The sequence below is a fragment of the Aquarana catesbeiana genome, linkage group LG02 (genome assembly GCF_042186555.1).
Source record: "Aquarana catesbeiana isolate 2022-GZ linkage group LG02, ASM4218655v1, whole genome shotgun sequence".
Lineage (NCBI taxonomy): Eukaryota > Metazoa > Chordata > Amphibia > Anura > Ranidae > Aquarana > Aquarana catesbeiana.
The window spans coordinates 555312984-555331104 of record NC_133325.1 but is presented as its reverse complement, the minus strand read 5'-3'; the positions used below and the strand labels follow the sequence as shown (position 1 = coordinate 555331104).

The 18121-nt window shown below is 42.1% G+C and overlaps 1 long non-coding RNA gene across 1 annotated transcript in view; it reads left to right on the top strand.

The window, feature by feature from the left end:
- The window catches only part of LOC141128603 (uncharacterized), a 28132-nt gene extending 21729 nt beyond the window's left edge, over nt 1-6403 (top strand). Inside the window, exon 3 of the long non-coding RNA XR_012241717.1 lies at nt 6365-6403. This is a non-coding gene — a long non-coding RNA (uncharacterized lncRNA). The remainder of the gene's footprint in view (nt 1-6364) is intronic.
- Nucleotides 6404-18121: the final 11718 nt, after the last annotated feature.

The window sequence follows — 18121 nt, the reverse complement described above, 5'->3', positions numbered from 1 at the left end:
GACACCGGGGAGGAAAAATAGCTAATTGGGCCCAATTTGGACATTTTCACTTGGAGTGTACTCACTTTTGTTGCCAGCGGTTTAGACGTTAATGGCTGTTTGTTGAGTTATTTTGAGGGGACAGCAAATTTACACTGTTATACAAGCTATACACTCACTACTTTACAGTACAGTACTTTACAGTTAGCAAAGTGTCATTTCTTCAGTGTTGTCACATGAAAAGATATAATAAAATATTTACAAAAATGTGAGGGGTCTAATCACTTTTGTGAGATACTGTATATGCAAAGATAGTATTCAGTACATCTCCAAGCCTTTTATTATTTTCTCCAAATTTACATGCTGCTGACCAAGCTTTTCAGTAAGAATGACAGTGTCAGGAGTAGGAACAGATTATAGCATTACCAGGGGTTACTTGAGACATTGTAGCAACATTTTATAAAAACAACAACAAAAAAAACTAGATAAAACTTGATCATTGGAAATATCCTCAGCAGAGAGACTATGGAGATTCTTCAGTTCTCTGAAAAATCTCTGTCAAGGGACCTAATCCTTTACTTGTGTATATGGAAGAGTAAAGGTGGAAAGTACCATATAATACTGTCAAGACTGAAATAATTTGTCAATTGTGATTCAGAAGGGTTAGGATGATTAAATTAATCACATGACACAGGGGGCAGAGCTTTACTAAAGTGTTGTCATGCAAATGTGCCTAGGACAGCATGATGTCTAAATTTGGCCCTGACCAGTTTGAAGATAACACTTAGATTTTAATGCATAGAGCCTCTCTCACTTTTACTGGACAGCTATGTCTGCATGTACTGTATGTGTGGATAAAAAATATAAAAGAAAGTTATATGCCTCTCCCCCCTCCCTCTCAGCAATCATCTGGGACACATCACAGGTTCCAGATGATTGCAAGGGCCAGTCATGGAGCGCCGCGTGGGTTGCGCATGCGCAGTGTGTGCCCGGCTTTGAAGCCACAGCCGGGTGCCCACAGTGCCAATGCTGGCGCCGCAGAGGAGGGGGAGGTGAGCAGGCTTTGTTCCTCAGCATCGCTGGACCCTGGGACAGGTAAGTGTCCAATTATTAAAAAAGTCAGCAGCTGCAGTATTTGACTTTTTTTTTTTTTTTTTTTTTTAAGCGGAACTCCACTTTAAGGACCAAGCCTATTTTTCAGACTTGGTGTTTACAAGTTTAAATAATTTTTTTTTGCCAGAAAATTACTTAGGACCCCTCCCCACATTATATATATATATATTTTCAGACACCATAGATAATAAACTTGGGGTTGTTGCAATACTTTATGTCACACAGTATTTGCACAGTGGCCTTACAAGCGGAATTCATTGGGAAAAAATACACTTTTTTTAATCAAAAAGTAAAACAACAGTAAAGTTAGCCCAATTTTTTTTATATTGTGAAAAATAATGTTACACCGAATAAATTGATATCCAACATGTCACGCTTCAATATTGCGCCCGCTTGTGGAATAGCGACAAACTTTGACCCTTAAAAATCTCCAAAGGCGACGTTTAAAAATTTCTACAGGTTATCAGTTTTGAGTTACAGAGGAGGTCTTTTGCTAGAATTATTGCTCTTGCTCTAATGATCACATGATACATCACAGGTGTGGATTGAAAACAGTTTTCATATGCGGGCTCGACTTGCATATGCGTTCGCTTCTGCGCACGAGCTTGGCAGGACAGGGCGCTTTTACATTTTTTTTTCTTATTTATTTTACTTTTTATTTTTTACTTTTACACTGTCCTTTTAAAAAAATTGTTGGGTCACTTTTATTCCTATTACAAGGAATGTAAACATCCCTTGTAATAGAAAAAAAACATGACAGAACCTCTTAAATGTGAAATCTGGGATCAAAAAGACCTCTGCCAACCGCTACGGGTGTCAATACAAAGTTAATGACACCCCCAGATCCGATCGCAGTCCGAACTGTGAATTCAGACAGGAATCGGATCGTATGGGTGTGAACACCCATGAGATCCGATTCCAGTGCATGAAAAAAAAGGTTCCTGCACCTTTTTGGTGCGAATCCAATGCAAGTTCAGCCATACAAATGTATGGCTGAATTCGCATTGCACAGACATTGCATGTGATCTGCACAGCAATGCGGTGCGAATCACATGTGATGTCTGTGTTCGCAATAGTTTGAACCCAGGCTTAAAGTAGATGTAAATCCTTACCTAATGTCCTCTGAGTAGCAAAACTGTATCTTAGGAGTTTGAGGGTGGGAGGGAAGTATTTTACATCCTAAAGGCTAAGTTTACCTTTTGGGAAAAAATTATAAATGCTAATATATCTGCAGAAATGTATTATTTTTTTCCTGCAAGAAGCCTGGAAAGCATTGCACCTGTGATTAGTAGATCACAAGTGCAATGCCAGGCTCTTACAGACTCTCAATATAGCTCTCTGTCTGTACCTCTCATACAGGCAGTAACTGAAGAGCAGGAGGATCAATGAACTACGAGAGCGCTCATCAGCACCCTCACAATTCATTAAGACCTACAAGCTGTCTGCGGCAATGGCAGGTAGTAGTTGTAGTTCATTCATTCACAGAACCCTGTAAATAAATGACGCTGCTGTGTGGGCGGAGCATCGCATGGCCCAGGTGTTTATAAATTAAGACAGCAGGTCACAAGGGGAGGATCAGGGGGATGCCCCAAATATGGGTTTAATGTGTAACATGTTCCCAAAAGTGAACTTATTCCTTAATGTTGCTGATGTGTGTCCTGCGGTTTCTTTACAGCCTCCCCAACTACACTTACAGTCATACAGTACATGTTGCATATGTTTTTTCACAGCACATATTTCTTAATTTCCTATTTTTTGCTAACTGCAATTGATTTTTTTACAGCTTGTTCCTGTCATTTGGGCATATTTAATTTCCTAATTCTTGCTGGTTGCATTTTTTAAATTAACAAGATATTTTTATAAAAACAGTGTACTATTCAATATGCACCAGCACGCCAACTTATTTTTTTCTTTTGGGAAAGCATGTGACATGGTGACTTACAGGTAAGAGATTGTGGTAGACAGGGGTCAAACATTGTGACCCCATAACACAAAGTGACCAAATAAGGGCCTTTATATCAATACCACCAGCTGTTAAAGCGTTTTTGAGATTTTAGTTGTTGGGTTTTTATCTACTCTAGCAAACTTTGCTTGAGTTGTTTCAATTGCAGTGCTGATGTACACCCAAAAATCTTTTTAAGATCTAAAAACTGTTTGCAACAACTGATTGACATCAACAACTATATTTTTTTATTAATTAGATTTTTGCATCTTCAAAAAACCCCACAAATCAATCCGTGTAAGAACAATGTGCACCTAAACCACTTCACATTACATTACTCATACTCACTGCTCCCTCCAGCCCTATATCCCTGTGCCTAAAAGAATTTAGGCATACATCAGTTAGGTCTGTTATCCCTGATTAATCCTGGGCTGTTGGTGGCTAATTTTACCCTGCTGTATTCTCTGCAGGACCCGTAAAAGGTCAGATTTCTGCCTTTTCCGATTTTGTTTCAGAGACCACTGGTCTCTTAGTCCTTGATTAAGAATACCTACTTTGGTTCTTGCTGCACTTCAGAAACAGTCTTCTATTAAACATTAGAGAAATTACTCTCTGTCTACTCTTGCCTACAAGGTGGGGTTTCTTGTAGATTCTTGTAGAAGGCCAGTGTGTAAGCTGGCAGCCTTATCTTCTAGAGAACCCATTTTTTTATTTTTGCATTGGGAAAAGTTGTAGTTTATGCCTACAACTTCCTTTTTTTTCAAAGGTAGTATCCAGTTTGCATTGCCATCTCTGCCTGTGTTTTCATCTCCGGGGCAGGGATGACCTTACAAGTAAAAAAAATAAAAACCATTAAAGAAATAGTATAAAATATTTATGAATGTATACAATAAAATGTGTAAATAAATGTATATACTAGTCATAAACACAATCAACAGTCTATGACAGTCAATGTTTCCCCCCATACTGCCTCTCTGATATACTACATTTGCATTGCCATTTCTGACTGTGTTTATTTCACTAGGATAGGGACAGCCTTACAAGGAAAAACAATAAAAATTCTAAATAGAAATAATTTTGTGTGTGTGTGTGTGTGTGTGTAAATATGTTACAGTTTTAGCTGTCCAGTCTCTTGCTTTTTTTTCATTTATCATCATGAATGAAAATCTTCTTTATAAAATTTTGATATGAAAAACAGTCATCAGTTGTTTGTCTCACTTTACTGGTACATTTATATATTTAATGTTTTTATAAATAGGTGAATTGGAATAAGGCAATTTTAGTTTCTTGTGCACCAGATATCAGTTAGGGAATTGATGGTATTTGAAGTCAAATAAATTTGGCTAGCACCCCAACCCTCCTCCTTTGTACCACTAGCACTCCAACTTCCCCCCTCCTCACTAGCAACACAAGAATACTCCTCCTTCCCCTCACAGCCAGCATGACAACACTCCTCCTCACCTTCAGCACCCCAAACCTACGCCTTCTCTTTGTATTCCTCCCCTGCACCCTGCTGTCTTATGCCAGTCAGCCCTCCAAATACGGCGAGTCAAGTTAATGCCAAAAAGCACAGATTCTCCCAATTTCACTGAATCATTTAGATGTTCGTTGGCAAACTTCAGACGGGCCTGTACATATGCCTTCTTGAGGAGGGGGACCTTGCGGACGCTGCAGGATTTCAATTGAATGGGGGCATATTGCGTTACCAATGGTTTGTTTGGTGACTGTGATCCCAACTGCCTTGAGATCATTCACAAGCTCCTCCCGTGTAGTTTTGGGCTGATCCCTCACTTTTCTCATGATCATCTCTACCCCATGAGGCGAAATATTGCATGGAGCTCCAGACCGAGGGCGATTGATGGTTATTTAGTATTACTTCCATTTGTAAAAAATTGCAACAGTTGTCTCCTTCTCACCAAGCTTCTTTCTGATGGTCTTGTAGTCCATTCGAGCACAGTGCAGGCCTACAATCTTGCCCCTGACATCCTTTGACAGCTTTGGTCTTGCCCATGATCGTGGGTTTGAATGGAAGAAAGAGATTCTGTGAACAGGTATCTTTTGTACACCTAACAAATTGTCGTTAGGAGCACCTTCTTAAATTGATGGGACTAATCTGTGTAGAACATGAGCACATACTGAAGGCAGCTTGAGGGAGCCAGAATTATTGTTGGTTGGTAGGGGATCAAATGCTAGACAGAATTGCTGGTATTTGGAGTCAAATTTGGCTAGCACCCCAACCCTCCTCCTTTGTACCACTAGCACTCCAACTGCCCCCCTCCTCACTGGCAACACAAGAATACTCCCCCTTTCTCTCATAGGCAGCACGACAACACTCCTCCTAACTGCTATTACCCTAATCCTACTCCTATTCACCTTCAACACTGAAAACCTACACCTCCTCCTTGTATCCCTCCTCTGCACCCTGCTGCCTTATGCCATTCCACATGCCGGTGGTGGCCTTCTTTGACAAATAATAGTGGCTAGATACCTGACACTGACACCTAAAGGGGTATTTGGCAAAGCTAGCATTAAGACACTTGGCACAGTTAATCTGACTACTTATAATCAGTTGGTGGGGTTATGACAGAATTAGCTAAAGAGGAGGAAAGGGGTGCACGAGCAGCATTACAAAAAAGTGGCTGCTCTGTTCCTTTAGGGAGGAGGATGAGGAGAAAAAGGGCACATCAGCAGTCCAAGAAATTGTCCAGAAATCAGTTCAAAATGGTTGCACTCCACCCTCAAACAGAAGCAGAAGAAGGATGCATTAGCAGTCTAAAACAATAAAGGCTGCTGTATTGTGGCTTAAAAGTCACATTAAATAGGCTTTGGTACATGTCCCCAGTGTAATACTCCCCATGCGTTTTTTTTGTATGCTTGTTTTTTGACAATCCCTAGCCCAATAGCTTTAAAAATGGCCAGAATTGATTATCAAGATTTGCACCCCTAGACTTCAATGGGGTTCAAATTTTCGTTCAGAATTTCGGATATCACACTCGGTTTGTCAAACTTCCCTGTGAACCAAAGCCAGACACATTCACTCACACACATCCCCAAGCACCACACTCCCTGGTGTTGATTTTTATTTACAGAGGCAGACATATGAAATTTCAGGGCAATTTTTTCTCAAACATTTTATCTTATTTCCGCACACCTAGTTGGCCTTTTTTGTTTGGTAGGTAGCAAAGAGATATCAGAGGTTCAAGGTCTTTGTTTACTGGCAATGATCTCTGAATTTCTTAATATGTCAGGCTTGTCAGCTGTCTCTAGTGTCTTATAACACATTTAGCTGCTCATGTTTCTCATATTTGGCTGCATTTTATTTCCATACAGGTTTCTTAAACTACAGATACCAATCATGCCAGAACCGTGAGTAAACATAAAAAAAAAAATTAGTCTGTCTAGGTGTACAACTATGCGTCAGTACCATTATAACAATGTGACAAAAGTAATTTCTGTTTTGATTACTGTGATAACAATGTCACAGTCACATCATGTGTGTGTCAGGAATGTGTACAAAATTGCATTAATTTCCAACATGCACAGAAACATGCTGCCCTTTTAACAAATCTATAGATGTAATTGTTAATGGCTCCCACATGCATCTTCTAAAGTATGCATTTTCACGTGGGCGTAACTGCATGTTGCCACAGCACCAATGCACGTTGGAGTGATTTTGAAAAAGGGTTAGTAACTTCTTTCGCGCATTTCTCACACAAAGGACAGCCCATTGAAATGAATGGGCTGCCCTATACACAACGCGTGCAAACGCACAAAAAATATGCAGAAATGCATTGCAATCATGATGTGAACCTAGCCTAAGAAAATAAATATTTTGTTTTTATGAAAATACTTTTTTAACCACCTCAATACAGTGCACTTACACCCCCTTCCTTCCCAAGCCAATTTTCAGCTTTCAGTGCTGTCGCTGTTTAAATGACAATTGTGCTGTCATGCTACACTGTACCCAAACATATTTTTTATCATTTTGTTCCCACAAATAGAGCTTTCTTTTGGTGGTATTTGATCACCTCTGCGGTTTTTATTTTTTGCTAAACAAATAAAAAAAGACCTAAAATTTTTAAAAGAAAAAAAAAAAGTTTTTCTTTTGTTTCTGTTATAAAATTTTGTAAATAAGTAAGTTTTCTCCTTAACTGAGGGGCACTGATAAGGCAGCACTGACAGGCACTAATAAGGTGGCACCAATGAGGTGGCACTGATGGGCACTTATGGGCACTGATGATGGGCACTGATAGGCGGTACTGATGGGCACTGTTAGGCGGCACTAATGAGTGGCACTGATATGCAGCACTGATGAGCACTCATGGGTGGCACTGGTGGGCACTGATAGGCGACACTGATGGGCATTGAAAGGCTGCACTGATGGGTACTTATGGATGGCACTGATGGGCACTGATAGGCGGCATTGCTGGGCACTGCTGGGCACTGATAGACAGCACTGCTGGGCACTGATATGCGGCATTTATAGGCATCACTGATTGCACTTGCACTGGCAGGCATTTGCGATAGGCACTGATTGGCAGCTACCTGGGCACTGATAGACAGCTGCCTGGACACTGATTGGCATTTCCCTGGTGGTCCAGGGTGGTGCCAGTCCTTAGTGGTCCGGGGGGCATCCTGGTGATCCTGGGCAGGCATCCAAGGGGGGGCTGTGCTGCTTAACAATCAGCACAGACCCCCCCTGTCAGGGAAGCAGCTGATCGGCTCTCCTCTACTCACGTCTGTCAGACGTGAGTGAGGAAAAGCTGATCAACGGCTCTTCCTGTTTATATCGTGATCAGCCGTGACTGGACACGGCTGATCACGTGGTAAAGAGCCTCCGTCAGAGGCTCTTTACCAAGATCAGTGTAGCGGTGTGCTAGAGCGGTCGTTCTGGGAGGATGTCATATGACGCCCGCCCAGAACGAGAGCTGCGCTGCCTGGCCATAATTTGATGGCGCAAGGCGTTTAAACAGCTGGTATTAAAATAAATGACTGATAGTGAGATACAGTAAGAGAATAGGCCATTTCACCAACTTCAGAATGTAAATATTTTTTCCAAGATTACCAAAAGTGGCAAATTATTGCTGTTATATGTTTCAGTGGCAACTGTAGACACTGACAAAAGGGGGGTTGCTGCAAATTACAGTGGGAAAAATAATTATTTGACCCCCTGCAGATTTTGTAGGTTTGCCCATTTACAAAGAAATGAAGGGTCTATAATTTTGATCATAGGTGTAAACGATAGAGACAGAATATCATGCAAAAATCCAGAAAAACACATGATACAAATGTTATAAATTGCATTGCAGTTCAGTGAGTAAAATAAGTATTTGATCCCCAAGCAAATTATGACTTAGTACTTGGTGGAGAAACTCTTGCTGGCAAGCACAGAGGTAAGTTGTTTCTTGTAGTTGGTTACCAGGTTTGCACACATCTCAGGAGGGATTTTGGTCCACTTTTCTTTACAGATTTTCTCTAAATCCTTAAGGTTTCTTGGCTGTTGCTTGGAAACTTAAAGTTTCAGCTCCCTCCATAAATGTTCTATAGGATTAAGGTATGGAGACTGGCTAGGCCACTCCAGGACCTTAATGTGCTTCTTCTTGAGCCACTCCTTTGTTGCCTTGGTGGTATGTTTTGGGTCATTGTCATGCTGGAAGACCCATCCACGACCCATCTTCAGTGTTCTGCCTGAAGGAAGAAGATTCTCATCCAAGATTTTACAATACATGGCCCTGTCTCTTGGCCCCTCAATGCAGTAAAGTCGGCCTGTACCTTTTTTTTTTATTCTTTTTATTTTAGTTTAAATTTTTAAGATATAAAAACATTGGGCATACCTAGAATGGGAACATATACAATTCAATACAGATAAAACAAGCATCAAAAAAACGTATCCCAAGTGCCGAAATTGGCGCTGAAACTAAACAAATTGCTCCATATTTGTATGTTGTAGGGTATCAGCTACTAAAGCTAATATTGAGCCTTGTTCTGGTAAGCAGGAAGTCACAGTTCCCTGGAGTGCAAAATGATTTTTATTCTCTACCATAATTATATATTCTTCAAGTTTATTTATTAAGGTTCAGGGACAGTATTAGTGGAAGGATCTAAGACCTAAATGTCCCAAACTTTGTGGAATTTCTTGGGGCACCCTCTTGCTAAATAAGTGGCTTTGTATAATGGCAGACTAGCATTGATTAATTTTTTCCACAAGGTTAGAGTTGGTGCCAATGGGGATTTCCACTAGAGCAGAATAGTTTTTCTTGCATAGAACAATAATTATCCTATCAGAGTGTCTACCAGACCCAGCAAACATACTTTCACAGTCCGGGGTACCCAGATAGTAGTCACAGAGTGTATTACTGAAGCTACAGCTCCCCAATATGTTTGATTATGGGGGCATTGCCAAAAGATGTGAATAAAGTCCACTGGGTCTGCTTAGCACCACTAGCACTCCACAGGATCAGATGGGTATATTCTGTGTAAACATGCCGGCGTGACATAAATCCTGTGTAGGATTTTGTATTGAATCAACCTATCCTTTGCAGAAACTAGCTGCAGAAAGGAATACTCCCACATTTCCTCCCAATCTTCATCGTCTAAGTTAGGGAGGTTCCATGCCCATTAAAATTTAAGAGTCTCCAACCCTGAGTGGACAGAGGAAGACATAGTCTTATATATATATTAGAAAGAGGTTTGGTGAGCGTGTCATCTCTAAGTACATCTTCGAGGGTAGAGGTATAGAAGGATACCGGTTGCTGCCCGAATTGTGTTTGACCTTCCTAAGGTATACCTTTTAAGATACCTTCAATTGAGGCACGCTTTTCAAACTGTGTTTTTAGAGTATCAAAAGTCTTCAATTCTCCACTTACACATATCTGTTCCAGATATTTAATGCCCTTTACTGCCCAAATCTGGGGGTTGGGTATAGAGACAAATTCTGGTAATAATGAATTAAGCCATAAAGGGGTATCTTGGGAAATATGTCCGGGGGGGGGGGTAGGATGTAGCGCTTGGGCCATCGACCATGCTTTTAAGACAGCTTTCATGGCAGCAGTCAAGGGCAGGGAGGCTGCTGCCCCTCTGTATATGAGGTTTTTAAGAGCTTCAAAGGAGCCTACACAGGATGGCTCTAGCACAATCGCAGCATTAGAATCCCTCTTTATAAGCCAGTTGTGGACAAGTTTGAGCATGGCGGACAGAAAATATTTGTGAAGGTAGGGGCACGCCAAGCCCCCCTGCAACCACAGTGGCTGCAAGACCGTCAGCCTAAACCTTGGTTGTTGTGAGTCTCAAATAAAATAAGTTATATTGGAGTTTTTCATTTTAAAATACTACTTAGTGATCTATATTGGTGCATGTCTTAGTACATATAGAAAACCCGGTAACAATTAATTTTAAATTTATGCACCCTATGAGGGACAGAGGCAGGTTAACCCAAGTCTTCAATTTTGACTTCATGTTGTTAAGAAGTGGGGCTAAATTTAACGTACAATATTCTGAGGGATCTGAGGAGATTTCAATACCAAGATACTTAATACTACATCCCCATAGAAGAGGTAGGGTAGGATCAGCACTGCATTGAGCCTCCCTATCTATAGGTAGGATTTGTGATTTCCCCCAATTGTTTCTTAGTCCTGAGTAAACAGAGAACTCAGACAAAATTTGTAGGGCCTCCTTAAGGGAGGGCCCTGGGTCATTCAGGAACAGGATAAGATCATCTGCATACATAGCTAGCTATCTTCTCAACCAAAGTACCTACCCGGATACCTATAACAGTAGAAGCCTTCTTTAGGGCCATTGCCACCAGCTCCATCACTATAGCAAAAAGTCCCGGAGAAAATGGACAGCCTTGCCTCGTGCCTCTCTTTACTGGAAAGGGTTCTGAGAGCTCACCCACTAGATTGATCTGCGCCTGCAGGGATGAGCAGAGCAACTGGATCCATTTTAAAAATACTGGTCCGAACCCCATATTTTCTAGGACTGCAAGCATATAAAGCCGGGCTACGGAGTCAAAGGCCTTCTCAATGTCGAGTGCGGCCAAGACTCTAGAAGTGGAATCTATTGAGGGTAGTTGTAAATGAGTGAAAACCCTGTGTATGTTTATATCAGTAGACTTTCCAGGGATAAATCCAGTTTGATTCATACTAAGTAGGTCCGGAATAAATTTCATCAATCTAGTGGCCAGTATTTTAGCTACAATTTTAAGGTCATAATTTAGTAATGAAATGGACCTGTATGAGGATCCTTCCCTGGTTTATGGAATAAAACTATGTGGGCCTGATGCATAGAGGGAGGTAGCATCATCCTTTTTCAAAGAGAGCGGGTACAGACTGTGTAGTCTGGGTGCTAGTGTGGGTGCATCCATGATGGTGGGTTTGAATGGAAGAAAGAGATTCTGTAAATGGGTGTCTTTTGTACACATAATGAGTTGTCATTAGGAGCACCTTCTTAAATTGACAGGACTAATCTGTGTACCACATGAGCACATACTGTAGCCGGTCTGTGGGAGCCAGAATTATTGTTGGTTGGTAGGTGATCAAATACTTATTTTACTCACTGAACTGCAACTCAAACTTATAACATTTGTATCATGTTTTTTTTCTGGATTTTTGTTTGATATTCTGTCTCTATCATTTAAAATACACCTATAATAAAAATTACAGACCCTTAATTTCTTTGTAAGTGGGCAAAGTTACAAAATCTACAGGGGATCAAATAACGTTTTCACCCACTGTAAATGGATGGACACCTTTCCAATTGATCTCTAATGCCTCCCTGTGAGGCTGATTGTCTGTTATCCTTCAGTACAGAGCATACAGTAGCACATTTACTTGGGAAAACAATGCCCAATGATTACCATATCTTCTGTGTACTTTAATAGGGATAAGACCTGAATTGGTTAATCTGCTCTAAAGATCCCATGCTATAAGCACCATAGTTACACAATGAAGTAGCCATACTGAATTTAACGAGGACTGATACAGAAATTCAGAATCTAAGAAAGGCATAAGAAACTATTTTATTATTACCTCTGCTAGAGAGTTTGTTTTTAAGCTGCTTGTGTCCATTGTGCAGGTATTACCCCTTGCTTTCTGTAGAAAGTGAGAAAAAATAAGGACACAGACAGAGGCACTAACCTTTTTTCACTCCAAGGAAAGCTTAAAAAAAGATGTGCTTGTCTTTGAACATGTTGCAGTTTAAGTTAAAATGAAAGCTTTCAGACTGCTGTCTCAGGCTGCAACTTCATGTATGAAAAGTAGAACTTCCATGTCTTACATACCCAGGTGACCCTTTATTTGTAAAATTGTTTATTATTTAAATGTCACAATTTGACACTTTTATATGAACTGAGAATAATGTCCCATCATCAGTGTCAGTAGGAAGAATAGTGCTGGTGTCAGTGGGAGGAATAGTGTTGGGGTCAGCTGGAAGGAGATGTTTCTACTGTTGGTGTAAGTGGGATTAGATCATTGTTGGTATTCATTGGCACTTAATGTTCAATGTGCTTCATATGCGAAGCTGCTTCTCTACTGACTGGAAGACATCAAGCCTGAGACTATAGAGACACAGTCCAGTAGGCGATCACTCTTCTAATAGTGTCTAATTGCTGGGTGCTGAAATGCTCTGCTGCTATTCTGCACCCAGTGGATTGCTCATATGTGCAATAAGAAAGCCCTGAAAGCAAGGCCTTCTCATTGCAGGGCCAGTTTATGGACAGCTGGTTTAAAAAAATAGTATTTTGCTCAGACACCTGTTGATGTAACAATGAATGTAGATGCCACTAATGCTGCTTAATACACAGGAAAATAGCACTCAGCACAGTATTCTAGAGTGGCAGATTGATTGTTCACAGTAAGAATAGTCAGTTGGCAGTCATTTGGGGATCCATAAACATGAAACCATTGAGCAATCCAGCTAAAACATTTGTACTGGATTACTGTTATCTCATGTCTATGGATTGCTCCAGACAGTGCAATGATATTAGGGTGGAGAGGGGACCATAAAGAGCAGAGCTTGGTGCATATTTTACTCAGCGATCTGATCATATTTGGGACACTGTTCGATCCAGTAGGATTAAATTGACCCCATGCAATTTGACAGTATAGAATGTAAAGTGTTACTAAACCCACAACAGTAAAATCAGTCTGTACAGTATATGAAGTAAAGCATGCTTGTTATACTCACTGTGAAACCTAAGGAGTTAATCCTCTGCATTGTGTAAAAAGGCTCTTTGATCCTGTCTTCATCTCCTCCCCTTCTTCTGCTGTCCCCAATCCATCTCCTGATAGTACAGAGCCTTGGGGGCAAGCTGCACATGCTCAGTTTGGTGTGTATTGCTAGAGTTTTTTTTTTCTTGGGAGAGTGCATGTGATAAGCACAGGGCCAATCGGCACTGTCCAGACATAGGGTCAGGGGTCCTGCAACCTCATAGGACAGTCAGAGTAGAATGAAAACCCCTCCTATAAGCTTTAACCAGTGTTCTGCTGGGCACTGATAGAAGTCACCTGACTGCTCTAACTGCTGATGAGAAAAGGTATATAGCAGTTTATATTTACTAAAACTATTGCATTTCCATGCTCTGTGTACTGTGGGAGACCAGATATATTGAATGCATATGGTAATGATAATGGTCCTGTATTTAGTAACACTTTAAACTTTAGGTAGAATTATGAAAACATTAAAATATTTTACAATCAAAATGTAGGAAAAAAGTAATTGAATTAAGAAATTGTGGTAATGTGTGTGTGTTTGGGCTACAGTATGTAGTTACAAAAAAATACAGGAAATTTAACCGCATAAAGTGAACCTGTCATGTACATTAGTGTGGCATCACAATCTGCACTAAGGCCCTTTCACTGTTAAATGTATTTACTCTAGAATAGATTTGTGAAATAAAGAAATGTCAGATCTCTATGTTGATTTTGTATTCATCCATCATCTTTTTACAACTATTGTCAAACCTTGACAACAAAATTAGGCAGCAATTTAAAATAAACTGTAAATGTATTTCATAGGGTCAAAATGTGTTTTTATAAAATGGAATTTATATTGATTTTATATTGTTATTGCTATTAAATGTAACATTTGTGATTTCTTTTTCTCATTGCTCATATGGCAACACAACAGAGAGGTAAGGAACAACTTATCTTATAATCTTTAAACTGTCTGATCTTACCTTAGTGGCACTGCAAAAAAAATGATGCCATAATTTAGGAATGCACTTTGTGTGTTCTGGTCATACATGCATCAATAAACAAGGACTAATCTTCGATTTGATGGTCTTCAATCATTTGCTTGAAAATTAATATTTTTACACAACAAAGAAGACCTATATGGTAGATTATTGATTGGATAGTGTGCCAAAACAGGTCATATGTTTTCTATTAAATTTACTGATCAAAGCACTTATCCAAAATATGCAATTCTTTTTTTTTTCAAATATTATTATATCAAACAACCAATTGGTTGTTTGTATAACCAGTAGGATTTTTTTGCTTGATAGTTTTGGCAGGGATACTTACTGATCTATATTTCTCCCAGCACCATTATCCAATTTGCCAATTTGCCATTTCTTACTGTTCATATAGTAAGTCTCATTATACCTTGTAGCCTAACATTTTCTGAGGCAGCTGACATAACTAACCACCCAGTTTCAAACTATGCATTAGTTTACATCATAATAAATAGGCCTAAACCTAGTACTGCTAATCAGTTTACTGTAAAATGGCATTAAACCCAAAAGCAAACAATATATTACAGCTTAAAGCGGAGTTCCATCCAAAAGTGGAACTTCTGCTTTAAGGACTCCTGACCCCCTGACATGCCACATTTGGCATGTCATTTTTTTGGGGGGGGGGTACCTAGTTTTGACAGGTACCCAGCTCCCACTTCTGCTCGCACCGCCTAGGCGACTCCTCCTCTATCCCCTCCCTCCCTGCAATCTTCTGGGACCTGTGACGTGTCCCAGAAGATTGTTCGGCCATTCAGGACACGCAGCGCGACTCGCGCATGCCCACCCGGCTGTGAAGCCGCAAGCTGTCACAGCTGGGTGCCCACACTAGTGATGCCAGCACTGGGGAGAGGGGAGGAGAGAACTGAGGCTTTGGGCGGCCGCATCGCTGGATCGTGGGACAGGTGAGTGTGTGTTTATTAAAAGTCAGCAGCTACACTTTTTGTAGCTGCTGACTTTTAAAAAAACAGAAAAATGAGTAGAACTCTGCTTTGACAATTCTAAGATGTGTTTTCTTTTTTTTAGGCCTTCTTGCCTTTATTTTCATTTAGTGATCTGGACAGCAAGTCTGTTGTTTTTCAATAGAGCAAGCCCTCCTGCAGTTATGAGTGTTGAGAGAAACCATTTACCACTGACAGGGGTATTTACAGTGATCAGCTTTGATTTATTCATGTAAAACCTTTATCCCAAAAGGAAAAAACTGCAGTGTGAGCTTCAATTTGTTAGTGTATCTAAATCTGTTAGTACATTTAACACGCCCCTCTCCCCAGATTAGCAATGCTGCTGTCCAAATGTGCTCCTGTTCTCCTTCATGAAGAGTGGGGGCACGCTAACACAGTATGTATGTTACTGGCCAGATCACCAGGTGAAAACAGAGGGGAAAAAATTCCTAAAAAAATTAATAAAACCAATACAGCCACCACGTCTAAGTTTGTGTCAGTGGAATTAAACCCTTTTTGTAACCTTGTACCTACAGGTAAGCCTATAATAAGGTTGACCAGTAGGTACTGTGAATATCTCCTAAACTGTGCATTATTGCACTGCATGCAACTGGTGACATCTCCGGCGCATGCGTTCTGAAGGGATGGTACACCTGTGCCATCCCTTCAGAGATCTGCGCCGCTGTCCGTGACTCCTACGCACACACGTGGGATTGATGTCATCGCGGTGCGGCCAATCAGGCGGCCGGAGGATGTGAATCCAGAAGGAAGACTGGGTGAAGATGGAAGAGTCTGTCAGCAGTGACAGTGTGGCGCTGGAGGTCTTCATTCTAAGGTAAGTATATTATAATGTGATACTAGCACATTATGCCTTTACCTTGCAGGGTTTAGAAAAAAATTGGTTTACTACCACTTTAAGCTGCAATATATTACATTTTTGGTCTTGGGTTTATTGCCGCTTTCATTTTGGTTCCGTACATGGTAGATGTGACTAAAAGCATGTGACTGAAGGCAGCACTGAACAGGGCTGGACTGGGACAAAAATGTGGCCCTGGACTTCATCCAGACCGGCCCAGGGCACAACACATCAGGGCACGGTACATCAGGCCACATCAGGGTACAGAGCCCAGCACATCAGGGCACAGGGCACAAGGCACATCAGGCCACATCAGGGTACAGAGCCCAGCACATCAGGGTACAGCACACCAGGCCACATCAGGGTACAGGGCACAGCACATCAGGGTACAGAGCCCAGTACATCAGCGTACAGGGCACAACATATCAGGGTACAGTGCCCAGTACATCAGCATACAAGGCACAACATATCAGGGTACAGTGCCCAGCACATCAGCGTACAGGGTACAACATATCAGGGTACAGTGCCCAGCACATCAGCGTACAGGGTAAAACATATCAGGGTACAGTGCCCAGCACATCAGCGTACAGGGTACAACATATCAGGGTACAGTGCCCAGGACATCAGTGTACAGGGCACAACATATCAGGGTACAGTGCCCAGTACATCAGCGTACCGGGCACAACATATCAGGGTACAGTGCCCAGTACATCAGCATACAGGGCACAACATATCAGGGTACAGTACCCAGCACATCAGCGTACAGGGTACAACATATCAGGGTACAGTGCCCAGTACATCAGCGTACAGGGCACAGCATATCAGGGTACAGTGCACAGCACATCAGGGTACAGAGCCCAGCACATCAGCTAATAGGGCACAACACATCAGGGCATGTCAGAGCACAGTACATCAGGGTACATCACATCAGGATACAGGGCACAGCACATCAGGGTATAGCACATCAGGGTATAGGACATCAGGACACAGCACATCAGGGCACAGAACATCAGGGTACACGACAATGAGGCACAGCACACCAGGGCACAGGACATCAGGGCACAGGGCACAGGACATCGGGGCAAAGCACATCGGGGCACAAGACACATCAGGGCATAGGACATCGGGGCACAGCACATCAGGGCACGGGGCACATCAGGGCACATAGCACATCAGGGCGCATCAGGGCACATAGCACATCAGGGCACGTGGCACATCAGTGCACATCGGGGCACATAGCACATCATGGCACATGGCACATCAGGGAATGGGCACATCAGGCCACGGGGCACATCAGGGCACAGGGCACATCAGGGCACGGGGCATATCAGGCCACATGGCACATCAGGGCACATGGCACATCAGGGCACGGGGCACATCAGGGCACATTATGGCACATCAGGGCACATGGCACATCAGGGAACGGGCACATCAGGGCACGGGGCACATCAGGCCACATGGCACATCAGGGCACGGGGCACATCAGGGCACATAGCACATCAGGGCACATGGCACATCAGGGCACGGGGCCCATCAGGGCACATGATGGGGCACATGGCACATTATGGGGCACATCGCACATCAGGGCATGGGGCACATCAGGCCACCTGGCACATTAGGGCACGGGGCACATGGCACATCAGGGCACATTATGGCACATCAGGGCACATGATGGGGCACATCAGGGCACATTATGGGGCACATCAGGGCACATAGCACATTAGGACACATCAGGCTACATGGCACATTAGGGCACGTGGCACATCAGGGCACATAGCACATTAGGGCACATCAGGCTACATGGCACATTAGGGCACTTGGCACATGGCACATCAGGGCACGGGCACATCAGGGCACTGGGCACATGATGGGGCACATAGCACATCAGGGCACATGATGGGGCACATAGCACATCGGGGCACATAGCACATCAGGGCACATGATAGGGCACATCAGGGCACATAATCAGGGCACATTGTGGGATCTTACTAGCCAGCATGCAGAGTAGCGCAGGGAGCTTCTGTAGTAATAAGTTCTCTCTCTCGTGTCATCACGCTGTTCCC